This window comes from Engraulis encrasicolus, chromosome 21 (genome assembly GCF_034702125.1).
Source record: "Engraulis encrasicolus isolate BLACKSEA-1 chromosome 21, IST_EnEncr_1.0, whole genome shotgun sequence".
In the NCBI taxonomy this organism is placed as follows: Eukaryota; Metazoa; Chordata; class Actinopteri; order Clupeiformes; family Engraulidae; genus Engraulis; species Engraulis encrasicolus.
Window position 1 is genome coordinate 34,566,466 of NC_085877.1, and position 8,012 is coordinate 34,574,477.

Consider the following 8,012-nt stretch of genomic DNA (forward strand, 5'->3'; position numbering starts at 1 on the left):
AGCAAGGGGAGCCAATCCAAATTGCACCAACCATCCACAGAAATGGCTGTTCTCACAGCGTCACCCTTATCGAACCTTGCCCACTCACTAGCTCACTCACGCACATACTCATACACACACACGCGCACACACGCACACGCGCACGCACGCACGCACGCACGCACGCACACACACACACACGCACACACACAAGCCTCCTCTGAGTCAGTTCTTGTGGTCTGCACAAGTTGTCCCTACCCAGTGTGTGTCACACCAACATCTCTCTCACTACACACCCACACACTCACTCTCATTTCTCTCTCCCCCGCACCCAGACAGAGTACAGAGTACAGTCTCGCACTTTTATACCTCCAGAAACACACACTATTTTCTACACACAGTGTCCCCTGTTCTCATTTTCTTTCTCAATATTTTATCTCTGTCTCTCTGCCTCTTCAGGGCCGTACACACACGTCGCTGCTAGTTACTCGCTTAGCGGATGAAGTCAATAGAATGTCTACGTGTTCCAGCGAGTCTCGCCAGCGAGTCTCGCTGGCGAAGAGAGTACAAGCGATGCGATGTGGGCGGGTTCCGAGATAAACTTATTTTATCTTCGAGCGACGCGAGTTAAGCGAGTAACCAATTGGAATGCAGAATACAGATTATTGACAGTTGACGTTGCCCCTGTGGTGTTCTGACCCACAGACCTGTTAACACAGGTCTGTGTTCTGACCACCCAACTTCTGCACGCCATCACACTTTGGTTAAAAGTGTTGAGGAAAACACATCCAATACAGTGTACACCATTATATGCATGGCTGTGCACAGCACACGATCAACGTTAAACAGCGTACATTTTGTTTCGTACGGACAGTATTGGCGCGGACAGCGGGAACCATGACAACCAATAAACAAAATCACCCAGAGCGAGTGGCGAGTAGGCGAGTGAGCAAGTAGCGAGTAAATAGCAGCGACGTGTGTGTACCGCCCTCTGCCTCTCTGTATCTCTCTCTGCATTTCTCCGTCTCTTTCTGTCCGCCTGTCTGTCTGTCTGTCTGCCTGCCTGCCTGCCTCTCTGTCTGTTGCTCTCCCTCTCTCTCTCTGGCCTGTGTAGTGTAATTGGGCGGGAGTCGGCAGGAAGACGGACTACACCCTGGGGTGAGTCCAGTCCAACCCAGCAGAGGTGACACAAGCAGCACAGAGGTATACTGGATCTGCGGGACCTCAGCATGAGCGGCCTGGAGATGTAGTGTACGAACCTCACCACGGTAACCTGGAGATGTAGTGTACGAACCTCATCACGGTAGCCTGGAGATGTACTATATGGACCTCACCACGGTAACCTGGAGATGTACTGTATGGACCTCACCACGGTAGCTTGGAGATGCACGGTAGCCTGGAGATGCACGGTAACCTGGAGATGCACGGTAACCTGGAGATGTACTGTGCGGACCTCAGCACGGTAACCTGGAGATGTACTGTACGGACCTCATCACGGTAGCCTGGAGATGTACTGTACAGACCTCACCACGGTAGCCTGGAGATGTAGTGTATGGACCTCACCACGGTAACCTGGAGATGTAGTGTACGGACCTCACCACGGTAACCTGGAGATGTAGTGTATGGACCTCACCACGGTAACCTGGAGATGCACGGTAACCTGGAGATGTACTGTATGGAACTCACCACTGTAACCTGGAGATGTACTTTTTGGACTTCAGCACGAGAGCAGATGTACTGTATAGACCTCAGCACAGTTGCCTGGAGATGTACTGATTGGTTCTCAGCACGGTAAACTGGGAAAAGGAACGAAGGGGTCAGTTTTCTTTGGCCCGGGGAGAGAGGGGGCCCTCACAAGTTCTCATTGCATTGTATGTATTGAGTGGGAGAGGGGGCCCATTCATACGCCTTTGTCCCGGGCCAAGCCAAAGCTGTCAACGGCCCTACATGTAGTAGAGGTATAAATGGTGGCATGGGGATTGGGGTAGCAGGGCAGCGAACAGGGGTGGACAAACAGATCAGTTGTCCCGTGCCCAGGGCGAGGGAAGGGGATTGGTGGTGGTGACAGAATTGGGTCCTCATTACATTATATTGTATTGAGAAAGGGGGGGTCTTTAACATGACTTTGTCCCGGGCCCAGCAAACGCTATAAGAAGCCCTGGCAGTTGGCGTAGCAGCAGGGTGATGTCAGATAGAGCAGTGGTTCCCAACCTTTTTCTTAAGGGACCCATGTTTTTACTATTGTAAGCTTTGGTGACCCAACCACACAAGCGCCCGCACGAGACGGAGTCACAAAATGCCCTCTGTTTCCTGCGAAAACTAATTTTAGTTATTTTATTCCTCAATTCGTCTTTGGTCAAATATAGAATAAATGTTTAATGTAGCACTTACAATTTGTTGCTTCTATGCATTTATTAGTTAAATGCTTTGTCTTTTATTCAACATGGGCTATATATATTTAAAATGAAACTCCTTAAAATCTAGAGGGCTCCGCGACCCCCTGTGGATCTTTGGCGACCCATGAGGTGGGTCCCGACCCATAGGTTGGGAACGACTGAGATAGAGTGATTTGCTCAGGCACAGTGAGAGGCGCAGCTGGAGACACGATGCTGGCCCGCTCATGCAGAGAGACCATGCACCCCCCCCAACCCCTCGCTCCCTCCCTCCAGACCCCAAAGCACACACACGCATCCATGCACACACACACACACGCGCGCATGCTCGCACACACACACACACACACACATACTCGCACACACACACACACACACACACACACACACACACACACGGATGCCCACACACACACACACACACACACACACACACACACACACACACACACACACACACACACACATGCATGCTTGCACACACATAAACTCACCTACCACCTTGCAAACCCACCAGCAAAAAATACACCTCTATTCGTCTTACACACACCCCTGTACCACATACACACACACCCCCATGTCTTCCTCCCCACCGCCTCGAACACCTCCCCACACCTCCGCTGCCGTTTTGGCAGGTGTGTGTCAGAGCAGTTGGATGATCGTCCAGGGAAGAGCGGGCAGGGAGGGTCGATACAGTGTATTTTCCCCCCATTTCTCTCTCTCTCTCTCTCTCTCTCTCTCTCTCTCTCTCTCGCTCTCTCTCTCCACTCTCTCTCCACTCTCTCTCTCTCCGCTCTCTCTCTCCACTCTCTCTCTCTCTCTCTCTCTCCACTCTCTCTCTCTCTCTGCCTCTCTCTCTCTCTCTCTCTCTCTGACTTTCTCAATCTCTCTCTCTCTCTCTCTCTCTCTCTCTCTCTCTCTCTGCCTCTTTCTCTCTCTCTCTCTCTCTCTCTCTCTCTCTCTTTCTCTCTCTCTCCGCTGATCTGTGTGGTTAGGGGCAGAAAGCCCTGGGCCAGTGGAACCGAGCAAACCAAACGACCCACCGACCGTCTTCCCCCCGTTTCTGGGAGCGAGATGCATCTGGTGCTCTCTCTAATAGCCTCTGTGTGCTCCCTCGCTCGATCACTCTCTCTCTCTAACTCTCTCTCTCTCTCTCTCTCTTTAACTCTCTCTCTCTGTCTGTCTCTCTCTCTCTCTCTCTCTTTAACTCTCTCTCTCTGTCTGTCTCTCTCTCTCTCTCTCTAACTCTCTCTCTCTCTCTTTCTCTTTCTCTCTCTTTCTGTCTGTCTGTCTGTCTGTCTGTCTGTCTCTCTCTCTCTCTCTCTTCCTTGCTGGCCTCCCCATCCCCATCTCCACTCTCTCGCCTCACTCCGCTCCAGTCCTGCTTGACGAATGACATGCAGGAGAAAGCACTGCTCTGGGAGGAGAAAGCACACCAGCACTGCATTACCTGACAGGCACACATCTCATCACGACCACTTCTCTTCACCACCACTACAACTACCACCACCACTATCTCCAGGGCCGGATTAATGCACAGGCTAGATATGGCTGGAGCCTAGGGGCCCCCACCTGCCAGGGCCCCCCTGACTGGCCAAAAGATTGTGACAAGACACAATGTTGAAAAATTCATCTGTGATGTTGAGTAGAGTTGGTAGACCTGTTATCGTTAATTCCTAGTTAGCAATTATGACACTGTCTATGTAAATGTATAAGGAAATTTGCCCTCTGGGGGGGGCCCAAAGCAACCTGTAGCCTTGGGGCCCCAGCCAGGCCACCTTAATCCAGCCCTGCCCACCACCACCACCACCACTACCACCACTACCACCGCCACCACTACAACTACCACCACCACCACTATCTCCAGGACTGGGACAGTCGCAGGTACAAATTGCCTCACTGGTAGTCAAGCCAAGTGCTGTTCCCTCCAAGATGTGTCCAGGTCAAAATGGTAGCCGGGGGTAACAGCGCTCTCTTAATCTTGCCTCTTCTTCACTGTCGATTATGGTGTATCTGCTCTGACTAACTCCTACTAGTTTGCAGATTTCTTGATAGGCTACTTACTATGAGAATTAAAAAAACGGTTTAAAATCTATTGTCAGTCTGATTTGCTTCTTCAATGGCCGGATTGAAAAATTCTCTGTAAATGCTATTTTTTGTTATTCTTCAGCGCACACTGATCTGGTAGGACTAGCTCACCAGTACTGCATTACCTGCATAACAGGTACGCTTCTCATCACGACCACTTTCATTCAAACGGCTACCATCAGCAACACTTCTGTAAATGCCATGTTTTTTTGCTATTCTTCAGTGCTTCTCATCAAGACCACTTCCCTTCACCACAACTACAACGACCACCACCACTACTACAACTACCCACCACCACTACTACAACTACCCACCACCACCACCACTACTACGACTACCACCACCACTACTACAACTACCTCCACCACCACTACTACAACTACCACCACCACTACTACACCTACCACCACCACAACTACAACTACCAGCACCACCACAACTACAACTACCACCACCACAACTACAACTACCACCACCACCACTACTACAACTACCACCTCCACAACTACAACTACCACCACCACCACAACTACAACGACCACTACCACTACTACAACTACCCACCACCACTACTACAACTACCCACCACTACTGCAACTACCACCAACACCACTACAACTACCACCACCACCACCACAACTACCACCACCAGCACTACAACTACCACCACCAGCACTACAACTACCACCACCACTTTTACAACTACCACCACCACTACTGCAACTACCACCACCACTACTACAACTACCACCACCACTACTACAACTACCACCACCACTACTATAACTACCACCACAACTACTATTACTACCACCACCACCACTACTACAACTACCACCACCACTATTACAACTACCCACCACCACTACTACAACTACCCACCACTACTGCAACTACCACCAACACCACTACTACTACCACTACCACTACTACAACTACCACTACCACTACTACAACTACCACTACCACTACTACTACCACTACTACAACTACTACCACTACCACTACTCCAACTACCACTACTACTACTACTACTACTACTACCACAACTACAACGACCACTACCACTACTACAACTACCCACCACCACTACTACAACTACCCACCACCACCATCCTCAGCAGTGTAGCTGACAGCGTTGGCAGTAATCTGACAGAGGCCCTTCACCCAATACATACAGTACAATGAAATGAGGACCCCATTTGGGCCCCTTCTCTCCTTGGGCCTGGGACAACTGACCCCTTTGTATTTCACTGTCCGCTTCCTTGCCCATCAGCGGCTCCACCACCATCCCCACTAGCAAGACATTAACTCTCCAGGACCGGGACAGTCGCAGACTACCACTACCACCACCACCACTACCACCACCACCACTATCTCCAGGACTGGGACAGTCGCAGGCACAAATTGCCTCACTGGTAGTCGAGTGCTGTTCCCTCCAGGATGTGTCCAGGTCAAAATGGTAGTCGGGGGTAACAGCACTCTTAATCCTTTGCCTCCTCTTCACTGTTGGTTATGGTGTATTTGTTCTGACTAACTCCTACTAGTTTGAACATTTCTTACAAAGCAATAGGCTACTTCCTATACTATAAGATTTTTTTTTTTTTGCTTTTTATTTTTAAATCCACTGTGAGCCTGATTTCCTGCTTCAGAGGACAGATGACGAATTTCTCTGTAAAGGCTATTTTTTTATTATTATTATTCCGTGAACAAGGCCCTGGGCCAGTCCTCTCAGGCTAATCGAGTGCGATCCCCTCCAGGCTGGGCCCAGGTCAAAATATTAGCTTGGAGTAACAGCGCCCATAATCTTTTGCCCCTATTCGAGTGGTGGCTATGATGCATCTGGCCAAGGTCATACTAGTTTCCAGACCTACCACCGATTATTTCAGCAATACACACAGCACTTCAAACAAACCTATTTAAAAATCCATTATGAGACTGATTTGCTTCTTCAAATGGCTGAATTAAAATTTTCACTGTAAATGCCCATTTTCTCTGCTTTTTTCTTTTTCTCTAATTCTTCAGCCCGTGATGAGGTACTCTTCAGTAAGACGGCAAGGAGACTACTGAGATTCCACAATTACAAATCCCCGGGGCTACTCTCAAAGACTAATAATGATTTTTAATCCTCGACGCCCATTGTCAACCGAGCTAATTTCACACCAGGACGGGTGGGGAGGGGGAAAAAAGAAAAAAAAGATTATGACGTGTGACATTCTGATGATGTTCAAAATCTCAATTATCTGTTTCTGAATGAGTCATTGCACAGAACACTTAGCCTCCTTTTGGCTTCCTCTTTGGGAATAAATGTTCATTAACATGGGCAGGCAAGTCTATCAATGTCATGTAAGAGATGAAAACTTATGAGTGTATAGACTAGAGGGACAGGAAAGGGTTATGAAATTACAGTACAATGTCAGGGAAGAGATGAAGACTTATGAGTGTAAACCAGAGGGAAAGGGATATGAAATTACAGTACTGTACTGCAGTGGTTCTTAACCTTTTTTCTTAAAGCATCCCCTTACCTCTGTCCAAGAAAAGCAGCGCACCCCCAACCCAAACGTCTGCACACATATATGCACAAAAAGTTATTTAAGTGAATAATTACAATGAATCTTGCTTAAAACATTTACCGATACCTTAATGACTTTACATGGGGACCAAAACATGTTTTCATTTGGTTTAATTTGGCCTCATTATAATGTTTGCTAGCAGAATTTTGGTCTCAACCTCAACACAAACAAAATTCCGTGCACCCCCTGGAATCTCTGGCGCACCCCCAGGGGGTGCCCGCACCCCAGGTTAAGAACCACTGCTGTACTGTACAAGGGTGTGTGTAAAGGATGTGGGACGAAAAAAAGTGATGGGGGGCTACTGTGGTAATACACCATACTGCCCTACAATTTCAGAACGCAGTATAATTTTAAATGGCAAACTGAGAAAAAAGGCTTTAAAGTTTCCTTTCTGGCCACGCAACTGTGTTGGAGGTAAAGTGGTGATGACACTTCCATATAATACTTTTTTATTGTGAAAATTTATGCACACACGAAAAAAGCAAAAAAAACAACGTTCTCATTACTTTTTAGCTGAAAAATCATTATACTGCGTTCTGTTGTGGTATTACTGTCTACACCAAAACCACGGTGTCAATGGAGAAGTGCAGTATAGTGAAAGTGAAAGCCCATTGGGAAACTCCAACTCCCATTGTCATTGTGACACAGCACTCCACAGCACACAAGTGAACACTGCACACTGCACACTGCACACAACGAAATTGCATTTATGCCTCACCCGTGCAAGGGGGCAGCCCTCAGTGGCGCCCCATGGGGAGCAGTGCGGTGGGACGGTACCATGCTCAGGGTACCTCAGTCATGGAGGAGGATGGGGGAGAGCACTGGTTGATTACTCCCCCCACCAACCTGGCGGGTCGGGAGTCGAACCGGCAACCTCTGGGATGCAAGTCTGACGCCCTAACCGCTCACCCATGACACTATAATGCGCATTATACTGCGTTCTTGGCTAGTACGACGTAACCTCCTAAAACCAAAAAGC